The 18,065-nt window shown below is 40.3% G+C and overlaps 1 protein-coding gene across 3 annotated transcripts in view; it reads right to left on the reverse strand.

The window, feature by feature from the left end:
- The window catches only part of FHIT (fragile histidine triad diadenosine triphosphatase), a 517,591-nt gene that overhangs the window by 190,726 nt on the left and 308,800 nt on the right, over positions 1-18,065 (reverse strand). The window lies entirely within an intron of this gene.

Consider the following 18,065-nt stretch of genomic DNA (forward strand, 5'->3'; position numbering starts at 1 on the left):
ACATGACTCACAGCCATGACTACACAATAAAAGCTCAGAGTTAAAAACACAGGAGTTCATCTTCCCTTGTGTTACCCATACGCCTGCAGCCAAACAGAGAGACTAAAGAGAGTTTGTCTCTTAGCTCTTAAATATTTAATCCACACCTTCTACATGATATTCTAGCTTCTAGATACAATCCTGTAAATCACTGAACATCTGTAAGAAGTTACACTATTCTAGATTTTTTATATTTCCTTCTGTGGCACATCCACATATGATGTGAAGGCTGATTAAGTTATGCCTTTACATATTCTGACAAGGTCTTCCAACAGTGCTCAGGAATATTTCAGGCAAGAGAAAAAACCAGTACTGAAACACAGAAACCTGCCAATTCTCACCTTTGCAGATAATCTACCTCAAGTCCATCCTAAATGCTAAATCCTTCAGAAGAACAGATGCAGGATGTAATGGTACAAGAGAGGTATAGATAAGAAAGAAAAAAAAAAAAAAAAAGTGGGTTTTTATCCCCTGCAAAAATTTTTCCTTCACTACAAATACATAATTGAAATTAAGTGTCTTTTCAAAAGAAAAGCACATTATACTGAAAAATTAAAGTTAAATGCTAAAGGACCTTACCCCAAGAAACCTGAGTCATCACTGGTGATGGCTTCTACCAGGACATTGCTGTGTCATTTTGTAAACAACATTTTGTTGTCACTGCATTTCACCACAGCTGAATAATAAGGGATTTATGAATTGTGGGCAGGATTTTAAGTAGGATTTGTCAGCAGGATTTTAGGTATCAGTAGGACTTTAAGTAACACGGGTGCAACTTGCATCTAAACACCCAGAGAATGAAGGACAAATGTCCATTTTTCCTTTGATGCAGTTAAGGTTCTTTGATAATGCAAAAAATAGAATTGTGTCCTGAACAGTACTTTTGCCTATAAAAGATGTGAAGAGAATGGATGATGCTTTGCTTGAGAATAAGGTATGGCTGCGTGCTGGACTGCTCAGAAACTTACAATCATTTCTAGAATAGTCCTTTCCAGAAGGGAGTTACCTACCATTTTCTATTGTGAAACAAATAGCTGCATTGTCCACTGTTGTTCCCTAGAAATGAAGTCCCCTTGTTCCTCAGAATGAAAGACTAGGCATATGTAGAATTTTAATTTTTGTTTCTACTCTTTTGTCTTTCTGTTTAATAGCAAATGCCCTGACTGCTAAATGAAACTAGAACCAGATGATCTTTAATGTCTCTTGCAGCCCAAGACCTTCTGTGATTCTATGAATATGTAACCAAGCTCCATTGGCAGGGTTGAAGAAGCTTTTGCTAATGTTAGTAGTCAGGGTTTTTTTTCCCACATTTATAACATCCTGTAATAGGTTTTCAGGATAAGTTTGTTTATTAATTGAATCTGTCATACCAGGAACACAAAGAGCATTCAGAGTAGGCCAGGCTGGATGGAGCTCTCAGCGTCCTGGTCGAGTGGACAGTGCATCTGCCCATGGCAGAGAATTGTAACAAGGTCTTTAAGGCCCCTTCCAGCCCAAACCATTCTATGATTCTGTGATTCCATTTTACAAAAGGACAGAAAAGCCAATGTCACCTGCTGGCTATGGAAGGGAGAACAGAGTAATCCCCATTTCTACATTCTCTGTATCCATTAGACCACTTCAGGTCACACAAGTTTGCTGTCACACATTAAAGGAACTGCTCAGAAGCATTAAGGTACTAGAGAGCCAGTGAGTAACAGGATGGGTTCTAAGATAGGATTAAAAATTCCAGGTATAGGTTACTTGCACTCATTTCAGTTCTCCTAGAGGGGATCTACTGTCTCCAAGTCCTAAAATTAAAAAGTCAGCAAAAGGATGTGCTGAATCCCAGATGTTAATTGCACAGACTCGCTGGATTAGAACTGCAGATAATTAATTGCTGTATTTTAATACAAGCTGAACTAAATGGATGATAAGATTTCCAGTAGGTAGTTCTGAGGTCCAGAAGGGGAAGAGTTTTTCTTAAAATGTGAGAGCCCTAGAGGCCCAAGTCATCTAAAATGTCTGATTTCAGGAAGTCAGAGAAGCTTGGGAGATTAGAAGAAGGGCAAAGTGAGGAGCTGTGATGCTTGACTGCAGCAGCTCAAGAGAGCTTATGTGCTGCTAAATTCCTTTTGGTGAGAAGGAAGCAACTTTTCAGCTTTTAGAAACTGTCAGTAATTGTTAGCTAGGTTTCCTGTAAGGTCAGTTATACACAAATGCTCCGTTAGATTGTACATTTTAAAAAAACCAAAACCAAACCCATGGAATTTGCTGTTATGATACTGTAACCTCATGATCCCAGTTCTCAGGAATTCAGTTTATCAGTTAAAATTTAGAGTAAAATGACAGTAGAATTAAGGTATAAACCTTTTAAAGGGAAAAATAGATACCTTTATGAGGACATTTTTATCTGGGAAGTACATGAGGTTAAAACAACAAGACCAACACAGAGAGGAATTATTTCATCACCTGTGCATTAGAATTTGTGACAGACTTCAGCTCTGATAAAAGCTACACTGTACTTCATGTTGCCTGCTCATTAAAATCCTAATTGAAAAGGAACAGCAAAAGTAAATTATGGGACAGGCTTTAAGACACACATGGATCAGGGAACTGATCCTCAGCCTCAAGTCCCCTGTTTGCTTTATTAACCAGATTTGTTAACCAGGTTTATTAACCTCACCACTTCTTTTTAACTCCATGCACTGGAGCACTGCCCCATCCCAAGTGGCCTTCCTGGTGTCTTCTCTGACACAGACAGAATAAGACCTTTTAATTTTTTTTTTCTATCCAGAAATGTGCTCTGGAGACTCTCAGGCTGAAATTCATGGGTGCCTGCCATGTGTTCCTAGGGTTTTATTAGGAACTATGGCTGAGAGGTATAATTTGAAACTATTCTTATACTGCTAAGGCCAGGTTTATTTTCCTGCAACAGGTGACCCAAGGAAAGTAATTTCCTGTTTGAGGAAACACCTAAATGACATTTAGCTGTGGGTATCAGAATAACATGCCCTACAATTAGATTTTTAAAATGCCGAGCTTATTTTGGCTGGTGCCTGATACCTTTTGAATTTCACTTCATCCTTTGCAGCTCCTTTTCAAGGAAGTTTCAGAGTGTCTGGTTTGAAGGTTCCTGACCTGGAGGTCACCTCTGATATCAGCCCAGCTTTTGATTATCAGTTTAGCTACATAACAAAAACTTCCACATCTGCAGAGGATAGTAAGTACAGCCACAACCAAGGCTGTCTCAGGAGGGTGCTAGGCTGTCATTCATGCTTTCATTACGTCTCAGCTGGATTATCAAAACACATTGTTCACATGCCTTCCAGAGCAGGCACTTCACAAACTGCAACACAGCAAAAATATTGAAGCTGGAGGGATAAGGAGCTGTCAGTGAGCACAACCCACTGCACCCATGCTGAGAGCTAAACAAGAACCTCAGGCAAGGCAGCAAAATGCAGTTCTTGTCTCCCAACCCACCTCTAATAATAGTTCTCCATACCTGCACCAGCAGTGAGCCCAAGAAATAGATCTGGCCCCTCTGGGTGTTATTTGGTTATTAATGACATGGCAGAGAGAGGTTCAGGACTTGTTGAGCACTGTGTGGTGCTCTGCACATCAGAACATTCATTTCCCCTACCCTGGGAAAAAGCAGATTTGCCTTCACACCATCGCAGAGCCCAGGGATTCTCCTGTCAAATTCAGCCAGCAGACCCACTCTTCATCTGCTCAAACCTATTTATTTCACTAAAAGGAAAATATTCAAGACTGGCCAGGCTTTCTCAATTCTCCTAGAAATCACCCAATTCACACATGTAAATCCCAGCTCTCTAGTTTAGAATGAGAATAATTTTAAAAAATTAATATTTCAAATTTCACCACTTTGATATTGAATAGAACATTTTTTTAATGTGAGAAACTTTACTAAGAAGATGCTTAACACATTACTCAGTTGTGGGGTTAAAGATTATATATCTGTATTAGCAGAGGGCTGCAGTGATTCCTCCCTCCAATTAGCCTGGAAATACAACTAAGGGATACAAAGACTCTTGGAGAACAAAAATTAAGACAAGCCAACTATGACTACCACCAGGACTGGTGTGTTAACAGAGTCAGGAGAGCTAATCATGCAGAATGTACTTTAACAGAGTTTACTCTGAAGTGAGGTGAGTCATAACTCACTGATCATAACACAACAACCTTGGGATACTGTTAAACATTGACTAAATATATTATTCATCTGCATGTGTTCACAATGGTATCTCAGCATCTCTTCCATTTAAGCACTACCTCAGCTTTCATTGTATAGTTTGTTAATTCTGTGATTCTCCTACATGTGAAGGGCATTCAGAAGTTTCCTGTATTTCGTAATGTATTGGTATAATTACAAAATCTCATTAAGAAGGACTTTATTATTGATTTACTGGTTTTCTATTCATTAAATTTCACTGTAAAAAGGATTATTACTTTTAAAGTCAGCATGCTTAAACACAAATGGAATTATCGTAAGAGAAACAACATAAAATGGGGCTATTAATATTAAAGCAGCTATACTTTGAAGATTATTCATTTAATAAATCTTTGTGATATTAGCAAGATTGATGAGCAGTAGTACAAATGAGGGGAACATGGGAGAGATGATCATTTATTATCATTACAGAGATATAAAGTATGATTCAGTGTTTCATAATGGATGTTAAATTTGATTTAACATATGGCTGACTCATTCTCTGAAAACTATTCTTAAAGACATAAACTCATTGAAAAGTCAAATCTATTGTCTTAATAATACTCATGAATTATCTTTTGATAAGAAAATAAGTACCATGTCCTCAGACAAATCAGGCAGGCTGTGGCAGAGCTCTATGCCAGCAGTACAGAACACACACCTGGAGACTCAAACACCACCTTGAGTGCGCCCAGGCAGGTGAGAACTGACAATGAGCATAAATGTCTCCTCCTTTGCACACCCACAGAGCATTTGTGCTCTGCATGCTGCCAAATACTGCTTTTACCTGTGCAAGGCAACAGCATTTCTGATTGTCAACAGGGGCAAGGCCTCCACGTGATGTCACAGGAGATGCCCTGAAAATGTGTTTAAACCCCCTTTAAGAGTTATCTTGAAATACTTAGAATGTACAGATCAGGGCCTCTGAGATAGGACTGCTTATTTCTAAGTTAAAACATTTGCACAATTCAGATATTACAAACCCCATGCCAGTGCTGAGCTACAGGATTTTGTTATCCTGTTGACACTATTTCTTCATATAAAATTGAATAAACTGGACAATTAATTGCCCGATCATGTAAGAAATTCTACTGTTTCAAATACCCTATCAAATTAAAATACACATTTGAGAAACAAGACAGCTTAACTGAAAGACTGGTATTTCTGCTAAATCAAGCCCTGGTACCTGCTCAGAAAATATCTATCTGAAAGAACTACTAACCAAATTAAATGTGGAGTCACAGAAAGTTCTGTGTCATGGTGATCTTTCTGCTAGGCAATCCTGGCCACAAAAACTTCTGAAAACATCCTTGTTGTGCCAGTGAATCCAGAGCAATCTCAATATCTTCTCCCCTACACTGCCCCCACATGCACAGGGCACAGATGGGACTGAATGAGCACCATGTCCTTGGCACATTTAGCAACTCTATTGTGTGCATTTTCCACAGAGGGCATTTGTGCTACCTCTTTTTCTGCCTTTAGTAACCTGCAATATTTCTTGTTTAATTAGGAAAATAATTGAATCAATACCTCTCCACCTTACTGTTCCTCTCCCCTGAGATGCAACACTAACAGGATATATTCCTATATTTATTCATTCATCATCCTATTGTGATAGTCTAATCCTTGCTGCAATAGCAGCAGCACAAGTCCCAGCAGTGTGGATTACTGGGATGTTCAGTGTTCTGGACTACCAGGTTCCTGCTTAGAAACCATCCTTATAAACAGACTCTGATGCTTTAATTTCCCACCTCCTCAGACTTTTACTTGTTTTACTTGTGTTTGCACATGTCATGTGCTACAACTAATCCAGTCCTGTGCTTTATGGAAAAGGATTGCTGAGCTGCTCCACTACCTCTTTACATAAAACACTTTATATGCCCAAAGGAAAGGCTTTGCCCTGTTCTAGCAAACCACAGCCCCACCGTGGAGCCTGCTGCAGGATCTGGTCTTTGACAACTGACATATTTCCTGTGCATAAATCTGCCCAAGTACCACCTCATCTAAGTGAAATGTGACAGACTTCAATGTACACAAGAGTAACAGAGCCATAGAATCTTTATTCTTTTAATATTATAACAATCTAATCATCTGCTAAAATGCCCTGTTCACTATCTCTGCTCAGCCATTTGTTTATTTGGTAGGAATTGACTCTGCATATCAACTTTGCATACATCTCAGACCTGTCATACTTTGCCTGTCTCACCTTTTCTCCATCTCTCATGAGAATTTACTTTCACTTATGTAGCACTACCCAGGCAAACTGGGTAGTTGCTAAATGCACTAAAGTAGTGTGAGAAGAATATTGTAACAGGATGAAAAGGTTTTAGAACAGTTTGTAATGGATGGGTATGCAGATATTCTACTGAGGCAGAGATGGTTTTTAATAGGAAAATTCTAGTCTCTACATAGGTTTTAACTCACTCCGCTTTCTAATTTTACAGACTGACAATGGACTAAAAAGCTCCCATGAGAAAGTGAGCATGCTGAAATGTAGGAGGTCTGGTAGAAAAATGAGCAATGGTGGTTAAGTGAAATCTTTTGACTACATATTCTCTTTTTTGTTTGCTGCAGTGACTTTCTCTACTGCTGGTAATTGACTTCTGCCTGTTTACAATTAAAGGATAACATTCGTGTTAGAATATACAAGAGAAAAAGTGCTTTCTGCAGGTGATTAAATGTCACAGAAAGATAAGGATGCGCATTAGCTGTGAAAGCTGTTAATTGCAAATATACACCAGCATAAGCCATGCTGTCCCTCTTTCACTGTCCTCAACAAATAACAGCTGAGAAAGGATGTTTGCATGCCCTTCTCATGCCTGTTGCACATCCACATGGAGGCAGGGAGATGTTTTGCTCATTCTTTGTTGGACTACCCATTGATTCTCACACAGTGCAGTTTCTCATATATATATATATAACTACACAGAGGTAAATCCCTGAATATTCAGTAAATTGCTGAGGAGACAGAATTAAAAAAAAATCTTTAATTTCTTTTGCGTAGTTTGGAATTAATCCAAATTACGTCTCATCTCATAAAAACTTAGTAGGTATTTGGAAAAAAGGTTTATATTTTTATCAGACACATATCCATGTTGGGTAAATTAACCAGTGGTGAAATAACAGATCAGCCAGATCTAAATAGCAGTATTTTCCCAAGTGTGTATAAAAGTAGTAAACATAACCACAAAATTTGCACTACATGGCAAGTTATTGCTTACATAAAGATCTAAAAGACAGTAATTATGCAAACTGTGCTTCAAGCACACTTTGTCCCAACATCATTCCTTCCAGTACTGGACCAATCCCAGGTCATTATACCTGCACCAGCATCTCTTTGTTAAAGTAAGCATGTTCTGCAAGGCTTGCAGTGTTTCACTGCACAAATATGCCCCATCAAATACAGGTTCACCTTCTGCTTATTTGACTTCATTTTCTTCAGTTTTATTTAGTATAGTTGATTTAATTTCTTTCTTTCTCTCTTTTCCTTCCTTCCTCCATATAAAGAGAGTATATAATTCTAGAATTTTGTCCTTTCAACTTCAGTCTTATTCCATCTCTTTGAGCATCCCTATATGGAACAGGTGTTATGTGAATATTTGAAGTGAAAAAGACTGGTTCATTATTCTGTTTGGAAATTCAAATAATGTTCATCTATCTTTGATGCTCATCTTCTTTGGCCAAGTCATCACAGACTTCTTAATTAGCACTCTGTTCTTTTACATCCACTGTAACTTTTTTCTACTTCTTGTTGTGTCATACATCTTTCTCTATATCTATTTAATATATATTTAGATATTTATATGAATTTCAAAATAACAACATTCACAATTTACTTTAAATTTTCTGATTGTTTTTACAAGTTTTTGAGAAAGAAAACAAACCAAACCAGTTAGTAGGTGGAACACATCAAATACCAAGGATACCAAGTCTATAATTTTGATAACTGCTTTCTCCTATTGTCTCTTTAGTGGGGTCACCTTAACCTCCTGGCACACCCAGCCCTCAGCAGACTCAGGCACCCTTGATTTTTAGGACTACGGATATTCAGAGCTGTCATTTTGGGTGAAGAGTTGAGCACATTTGCACCACTGTAAAGTACTACCAGACTATAAAAATTATCCCAGCCCCAAGACCATGAAGTACTGAGGTCTGAAAACACTAGACATACATATTGTTCATTGTGTCTTTTCCTTCTCATAGCCCTAGATTCTAAAAAGTCTCTCCAAATAGGAGGTGAGGATGTAAATGAGAGAAAGGCTTTTTCATGCAGCACCATGTTTTATCTGCATCTTTTCATTCTCTCCCAGCCAAGCTTCAATGCCATGTAGATGACTTTCACAATATATGGCTTGTCTGTTCTTTTTCCTTCTTGGGCTCTGAACATGATGCTATTGTTGAGCCCTCAAAGGCTCTTTGTAGCCCAAAATAGCTGAACCAAAGCCTTTGCCGTGTTCAGTCCTTTTACCCAGAACCTGATTCTTATTCTGTGGAGTAGTGATGAGTCTTTTAAACCCTGCATGCTTTTGCAGGCATTTAAGGTTCAAAAGTCCCTCGTGTCTAGCTAATCAATACTTTAGGAAGATCTTGTGTAATGCTCATTAAAGTCTAATGCACAGTATCTCTTCAGCTTCTCTGTGCTCCATGCTCAGAATACCCTGCAGCTTCTCTCCAGCTAAATGGCCTTTGAGTTCCTCACACAGCTTGTTGAGGTGTTTTCCTGTCCATTTTTCAGTGATATAGCTTAATATCTCAGATAAATCTTTTGTCCTGAATCCTCCCTCTCCTATCAGCAATCCTTCAAGGAGCAGTGAGGAGAACCAACTTCTCAAGAGTTAATTCCTGGAACTGCTGCTGTGCTTTTCACTCCGCAGTGAAAAACCTGCAGGCTGCTGAGCACACAGCAGGACATCCTCACACATTCCAGTCCACACAGATAAATGGTTAGATGTCTTTGAATGAGTTATTTTCTCCATCTTGCTCTTTGAACTCTCCTGTGGGCAAAGCTGATGGTGGCTACATTGCCTTCCCTTCTGTCTGCTACCTCCAACGCCAGACAAAGATTCCAGGCAATGCTAGCCCAAAGGAGGCTGAGTGCCATTTAACCTCTAATCAAGCTTTATCTCCTTTTGGGAAGGCTAGAATAAAGCTTATACCTTGCTTATTTACTATTTCTGACCTATTTAAAGTGTTGAAGTTGTCCACACTTGCAGATTCCAGTCATCTGCTCAGGCAAATACATGCTGGATCTCTACTCAGGACCACAGTTCAGCCCAGACTATCTCCTCCTACCCTGAACCAAGAACCTGAGCTGCCCACAACTGACCAAGGCTCTTTAGCAAACTTTTCCTTCAGCAGTAATGAGCCAGACTGACCAGCAATAGCCACCCTGGGGAGGAGGAGGAGGCTGCCACAGAGAAGCACTATAGCACACAGGGGCTGCTTGGGCATCATTTGGCAGCTCACTGGCTCCTGACCGGAGTTACACAGCAACCCTTCACATCACCTGAGAGAAACATGAACTAGGAGAGCAAAGAAACTCCCTTTCGGCTGTAAAGTCAACCAATCTTTTGTTTCGCCGTGCTGAGGTGACATTCAAATGAACATGCTATTTACATTTTCTCCTTCCTTCCGTCCTTCCCTTCTCCATAACTACATTTCTATTGATCAAATGAGATCATCTAAGCGAAAGTAAACAACACCAGAGAGAAAACAAAGACTTTTTGAAAACAAATTTATACCCTGCTAATTGAGAAGAAAGGCTTATATAAAGTGGCTAATAGTTAATTTAGACAAGTTAAGCCAAGATCTCCTAGTTTTACACACAAATATGGGTGGCTCTCCTAAAAAAACAGGGCAGTGTTTAACCTCAGCCTATGTGCTTGTTTCATAATAATCTGGGATGTCCTAAGTAACCTAAACTACAAGCTGCTGTCACTCTCATTTGTAGCTATGATGTTTAAAATAACAGTTCTGAATATAAATATATTTTTTGCCACCATATCTGGAAAGCACTGTAAAATGACCATCTGCCAATCTCCAATCAGAGCTCATGACCAGTGAAAATCTTGTCTGTATTCCAGCATAATTTTACATTCAATTGATTTTTTCAGAGTTGATTTTATAGAAATCAAACTGGAATATAATCAGGCAGGTAAGAGCTTCACAATGTAAGGCTGGATGCTTCTTGGAGTATAAAGACACTTAATTAAAAGACTAGATGAGAACTACAGTTCAGAACCAAATGGGTCTATTTTCAGATAGAGTTCACATGCCACCCCACGAGCCTGGCAGAGCCCCCATCCAACAAGGCAGGCTTGGATTTGGGAACATGAAATAGCTAAGTGCAATCTCTACTCCCACACACATCCAAAGCATTTTCCCAAAGACAGCAGAATTACCTCCATTCCATGTCATATGTTTTTGCATTCTCTTCTTCTGAAAGATATTAATAAACTGATGTGACAAATTATCAGAGGGGAGAGAACAAAACAAAACTTGTTTTGCTAAAGATGCCTTACTACCTTAAAATGCTCTGATTAAGGAAGGCCCAAACCAATGCTGAAAGGAGACTGCCAGACCCAGGCTAGTCAGAACTGGCCATTTCACCAAAGTAAAACACAGTTCTGCTCTGGTCTTGATGCCTGGAAGGGCTACCTAGAACAGAGGCTAAAAGATAAAAGTAGGTATTTATTGAAAGGCCTTCAAAGGATACACCTCAGGCAGTGCAGGAGTCTCACAAAGGCTATACCCAAGACGGATGATGGTTGCAGTTTTTTTGGACAGATATAAGTTTGATCTATTTGTGTATCAAATGTTAACTGTCCAATTACAGCTTCAGGTAATGGAGTCACATTTCCCCAGTTTGCCCCCCTACTTCACTGTTGTTTACATTTTTGAGGCCTGAGAAAGTGAGGTGTCCTTGAGTTTTAGGCCTAGAGAGAAACTGTTTTGTCTGAATAAAATGGGAGAACAATAGCTGACAGGCTATGGAGTTTAGAGTTATACACTAAAGCAATACTGATCTGAAAAATATAAAAGTGAAAACTTAAGGCATCGGTCCAACTGGCATTTCCAGAGCAAATTTGCTCATCTTTCTGCAAACTCAACCTTAGGCCTTTGAAAGTCAAGCTGTGCTCTCTGGCTCCCACCACAGAGATGGCAGCAGCAGCAGCAGCAAGATTGTCCTGACCAAACCCTGCCCTCAGTTACACCTGGGCAATCCTGGCTCTGGGAGTTTGACTGGAATACAAAGCAAGTACAAATGTGGGAAAGGCAGCACACATGGCTCAGCATGTACACAAGAGTGGTTTGTTGGCCAAGACATTCTGAGGTGATTTTTCTAACTTTAAAGCAATTCTGTAACCAGCTATTTGTAGTAAGCAGAGGAAAAAAACTGCTGCAGTTTGAAAAGAGAGTCTAAGTGAGGACTTCTAGATGAAGTCCATTCCAAGCTTCCAGTAACCCCTCTGGGAACACATTTGAACACTTCCACTCATGCCTGTGAACACTGGCAAAAGGGTCCATTAGTTTTTCCAGTGCCGGGCACAGGGGAGCTGTGCACAGCACTGATTTCCCTGTTTGCTGACACAGGGACAAATGGGGTGCTTTAATTCCTCTTCAGGCTTTTTATCCATTTCAGAACATCTTACCCATAAGACTCCTAGTGTTCATGGGAAGCAACAGATGCCAATTGTTCAATTTATTTCCTCCTAAATTAGGTCTATCCATCCTACTGCAATCCAGTGTCAGGTGGAATGGGTACACCAAATCTGTGACATGTATAGCAAGCTCCCAACCATTTTTGGCTTCAGCTTGGGAGAATAATGATGAGCTAATGCTGAGGAAGGAAATGCTTAGACATGATTTTGTTTTCTTCTAGGAAATGAAACACACTAAAACCCACTAATTTCTGAGTGCTTTGGAAATAATTGCTCTTTTATTTAGATGATGCTTCTTGCTCTCAGTCTCAGGGAGGTAAATCCAAAGCAAGTACTTGAAATCAGTAGAATAACCTCTTCAATTTGACCCTCATTTTCAGAAGCTTACTTAAAAAAATACTCAACTAGCAAAAGCTACAAATTATAAATAACAATCAACTGCAATTTTAGTTTGACTGAAAGGAAAAAGTTACTCGAATTTTACCTTAAAGAATAAAAAATTATTCTTTTCCAAATAATGCCAAAAGTCAATAGAACTGTACAGCAACAATTGCAGTAGGAGCAGGAAAACAAGCATGGCCTCAGTCCTGGGCACAGACATGACCCTTTTAGAAAAGCAGAATCACCAGCATCCCACACAGCTCTGCAGGATGCACACTGCCCAAATAACAGAGAGCTTCCTAACACCTTACACAGCAAGGAATTCTATTTTCTGTGACAGAAATGCCATCCTGTTACCAGCCAGGAGAACTAATCCCAGGCTCTCCTTTCAGTAGGATCCTGCCCATATCCATTTGTTTATTATAATGCTGAGCTTTTCCCTCACCTATTTCCAAGACCTTCACATTTCCATGAGACAAGACTAAGTACTATCATCCTATCCAATTTCAATTTTATTACTTTGATATTTTGTTGCTCAAAGCTGTCAAATTCAGTGTGATTCCACTCTCACTGAAAGTATTAAGAATGTGATTATCACTGGGAGAAAAGTTTCAAACCATCTGCAAAAAATAGCAATAATAATGAAATAAGCTTTCCCAAAGATGCCATACATCACCTTTGTTTAATATTTTTGTCAGTTCCACTTAAAAAAATTAATGCCTTGGGAAAAAATAATTGAAAGTGTCTTCCTGGAGCACTGTAAGCACACCCTTGGGATGTTTATTATTCTAACAATTTCCCATTTTAAAATACACAGGTACTAACAACCAACAAATTATTGCATTTCCTTTAAATGAACTGAAACAACAAAGATAATTAACTAAGAACATAAGCCTTCTTTCCATATGGTAATACACATCCCAAGGGCAAAGCACTTGTCTTTTAAGAGATTCCCCACAGAATTCTTATCCACCTTGTGAGGGTAATTAACAACCTCAAAACACAACTGAACTTGCTTAATGTCACAATATTCTGCAGTGCATTACTTTTTCATGATCTGTAAAAAAGAGCACAAGACCTTGGAACAATAGGGCATTATTTTCTGTCATGGACAATGCTGATGTACCTGACAGTATGATTTAAACTCTGAAAAGGTGGCTAGAGCATCATTTACATTGAACAACAATTTTATGGGGAAAAAAGAAAGGAACATATTGGCTAAGAGGTATCTAATGTGTTAAAAATCAGGTTAGATAAGGCAAACTATACTTTTATTATAATTTTATTAGTGGAAGCAAACGAGACAGAATACTAATGCTTTCTTAGCATGCACAGTGCATATTAAAATTCAAAAGTATCTTGTCGACACTACAATTTTCAGCTTCAAAGGTGTACTAGGCAACAGGCTTATTGTTACTAGGAACAATACAAGGAAGAATGAGGTAAATGCAATGAAATGAAAACTCAAAACCTAAACTCAGGGTAAGCACAGGGGAGCAGGAAAGGTAAAGAGATGCTTTTGGATTGTCCAAATCTGGGGTCCCCAACACAAAAATGACACTGATCTGTTGGAATGAGTCCAGAGAAGAACTAAGCTGCTCACAGGGCTGAAGAACTTCTGCTATGCAGGGAGGCTGAGAGAGCTGGGGCTGCTCATTGTGGAGAAGAGAAGGCTTTGGGGAAACCCTGAGGTCCCTTGAGTACCTAAAAGGGCTCCAGAAGACCTGGAGAGGGACTTTCCACAAAGACATGTACTGATGGGAGAAGGGGATATTGCTTTGAACAGAAGGAAGGTAGATTTGGATGAGATATTAGGGAGGAATCCTGTCCTGTGAGCATGGTGAGGCACTGGCTCAGGCTGCAGGCAGGCCATGCAGTGATGAGTAACCTAACTCTGGTTAGTGGTCAGGTTTTCATATTTTATTATATGGCTTCAGTGAGGGGTTTGACACCTTACTAATGCTGCAGTGTGGAGCTGTTTAAATACAAGAACGTTTTACATGGGAGAAATCACTGAGCTGGAAGAAAGTGAATGATTGGCACGGGGCAGAAGCACTTTTTGCTTCAAGGCTCTGGCCTGTCGTTTGCTGGAAAATCTGTTTTATTAAATGCCATTCACACTTCCCAGATAAGTCACTGAGGGATATGCCAGATTCTTTCCCAAATACTGCCTGATACTCAGTGCTGATCACTGATGCGAGCACAACATCTCTTTTGATGTTTCTAAACACTGACGTGCACACATCTCCCAACACACCCAATCTTTATGAGGCTAAAAGAGAGGAAGATATCAACCCTTTGGACAGAGAAAGGGCAGAGGAAGCTGTGTTTATTTAAATACACATAGCAGATGCTTAGAGTTCAGGAAAACCCAAACTAGGCGTCACTTGCCCTGTGATTGTTTTTGCTGTTAAAGCAAGTTTTACTTAAGTGTAATTTCAGTCAATCAAGTAAATATTACAGAGGACAGGATGCAAGAGGGTGATAAGGAGTGCTGATATCATTGTACCAGTGATATCCCAAAGGCCCTCAGTGTGTCTCCACTCCTGTGAGATACCCCTCCCTAACCTGCCCATGCAGAGCAGGGTCATGGCCAAAGTTTGCAGGTGACTTTGAAGGCCAAAGGAGCAAATAGAAGCTGGCTTGGACACACATTTGGCTATAGATGCACACAGATGCATTTAGCTGAGCTAAGGGCCCTTGTTTGACTCAGCTGTTGTTTGTCAGATGTGACAGCCAAACACTGACATTGTCCACATCAGAGGCTACTTTTCATTTCTGCTGTACGTGTCAAAGAAAATGAACATATTCCAGTGACACCCAGCAATCAGGCAGATTGTCAGCATGAAAATTCTACTCTATTCAGGAACTACATAGAATGTTTTCTGCTTAGTCCACTTCAATCATACAAAACATTTTAAATAATTTCTTCAAAAAGCTCATGGGCTCAGATCTCCTTAAAGAACACCAAAGTGTTCTTACATTGAAGTCCCCTAACTGATCATTTAACATACATAGTACCTACAGCAATAAATAAAGTAGATTTACTATTAAAGCTGTGAAAATCAAGGCTGTTACCACTGCAAATCTATCCATCACCAGCACTTATTGCAAATAGCTTTTTCTGCAGCTTAGGCTTGTATAAAAATTTCTCCAATCAGGCACCACACAGATTCCAGAATGATATGAAATAGCACAGCTCTAGCACTTATCATGCTTTACAGCCTGGTTTAAAAAAATAATGTTAAAATACCACCAGCTAAGCCTTGTGGAGTATTTTTGTCTGTGTCATCTGCATTACTGTTTTAGTCTCCCTTTTTTCCCCCTTTGTATCAAAACCAATGACAAACTGCATGCCCACACACACATTATTGAGAAGATTCATAACTAACCCTAATACATTGTACTATTTTCCACAAAGGAGTACACCATACTTGATAATAACCAGCAGCAGATCATTATAAATTATGTTTACAAACAGTAGAGATAAGAAATAAACATTCACAACACAGGCAAAGATGGCTTTACCTGAAGCACAGCTCAGATGATGAGGTGAAGACCACTGATGTTTTCAGGATCAGTAAATGCAGTACATGGTCACACAAAATACCAACTACCAGTTAATATCAAAGTGAAAATAATGTAACACCTGTGATCAGCTGAAGGTTCTGATTCCTGACAGCCGCTCCATGGGATCTGCCATGGGATTTTCCTCATCTCCAGCTGAGCCCCAGTCCCCACTCACAAGGTCCCCTCCCAGCCATCCTGCAGTGAGGGGGATGTGTGGCAGATGCATCTCCTGGCCTGGAATTTCCCATCCTGCACACTGGTATCACCTGTTTTGGGTACCAACATGTGCTACAACCCTCTCAAAATCTCCACAAGAGCACAGGCCACAGGCAGAGACATTAAGCTATTGGAGAGTATCCAAAGGAGAGCCATGAGGATGGCTTCTGTTCTTTCACTGTTCATCCCTCCTGCACTCACCAGAGCCCTGAGCAGGGCCAGCACCTCCCCACAGCCACTTCTTGCCCCTGAGGCTGCTCAGCCCCACCATACACCAGGACTGTCTGGGGAAGCTGAGCCTCCAGGTACAGCTGCAGTGAGACAGTCAGGGCCAACGAGCCCAGCCAGGGCAGCCCTACAACACTGACATCTTACAGTCCCTCCAGACAAAGCTTTGTATCCACCTCAAACAGGTGATTAAAGGTCAAAGAACTTGGTCTTCAGGCAAGCTTTACTACAAGAACTGACAAACTCCAGCAGGTTCAAAATTTTAACTGAAGCCTCACCTGCTTGTCTCCATTGCTCTTTCACAAACCTAGACCTTATAAATGTGTTAGCAGTGTGATACCTCAGAACATCATAAAATATGTAAGAGGGTAGAGGATAGCAAAGCAAATGGCTCCAGAAGTAGCAAGACCCTTGGTATTCCCTGACTTTGGGGTACTTTTTATTTCTACTGTTGCATTAGTGTTATTTTCCAAGTGTTTGATGCAGTATTAACTAGCATCATGTTTTGAGGAATAGAGCTGTACAACACTGCCCAAAGGAGAGGGAAAATGCCTTGAAATGAAGTGTGTGATCATTTACAATGCCGAAAGCTTTTTAGCTACAGGCATTATTTCACAGCCAAGGTAAGCACTCTCTCCTAGGGGTACAACTACACAGCTGCTGTTTAGAAAGGAAACTGGGCTTCTCTTTCCAGTCCTTCTTACATTCACATGGATGAGAGCTGATCTTCCAGCCCTGGAGGTAACAGGGGTGCCCCCAAACCAGGCCAGGAGCAGCCAGAGAGGGGTTTTCCTCCAGGCAGCCCCTCCAGCCTCCTGCAGCACATTCCCTGCACAGCTGTAGGGAAACCCACAGAGCTGATGGACACACCTGAGCCAGGACGCAGAGAGGGATATGAAATTCAGAGCTGCCATGATGCTGCTTTAAGGCAGCAAGGTGCCACAGGCAAATCACTAGTGTGAGGCCACCAAAAGCAGGGTAGAGAAGAAAGATGTTTCCTCTAGAGTCCTTCAACCATCCCAGTAACAGCAAACCAGAGACCAGAACCCTCCCAGGGCTGCACAGAGGCACAAGCACAGCTCAGGGCTAAGATGAAACCTCAGGGCAGAAAGCTGAGAGGGTGTGGGAGGAGGTCCTGGGAGAATTGAGCCCAATCAGAGCCCTGGAGATGGCTGCACATGGGGCAGGAGCCTTGGCAGGCGTGTCTGCCTTAATTCAGAGAGAAGGAGAAGGTGGCAATTTTGAGATCCCTCTGTTCAAATATATTGTTAGGTGTTAGGGCATGGGTTGTACTCGATAATCTTGAAGGTTTCTTCCAACCTGGTCATTCTGTGAATTCTGTGTGAAATATATTGTGAATTGCAGAGCTCAAACAAAAGTCTTCTGTAAGCTCTTCCTTTGGGCTCTCCAAGCCCACCCCAGTTTGTAGAAGGCACAGCATAAGTGAGTACATGCAACCCCTTTCACCAGCTCGAGTACACAGTGAAAAAAAAAAGGTGAACATTTGAATTAAAGTAATTAAATGCATGTAGCATTCTCAGACTGAAAGTTTATTTAATTTCCCGTGTTCCTCATCCCTGGAAAAGAAATTAAGTTTCATCTCATGAAGACTTGAAAGCTGGACAATCTCTGGAAAAAATCTGCCTTTCAAGAACACTAAAAATTGGAAAAATATATTCTATGCAGCATAAATAAACCTTAGCCAACAAAGAGGCTGCCTTCAGCTATACATACATGAATGTGCAAGCATATAATTGATG

Source organism: Melospiza melodia, chromosome 10, assembly GCF_035770615.1.
Source record: "Melospiza melodia melodia isolate bMelMel2 chromosome 10, bMelMel2.pri, whole genome shotgun sequence".
Classification (NCBI taxonomy): Eukaryota; Metazoa; Chordata; class Aves; order Passeriformes; family Passerellidae; genus Melospiza; species Melospiza melodia.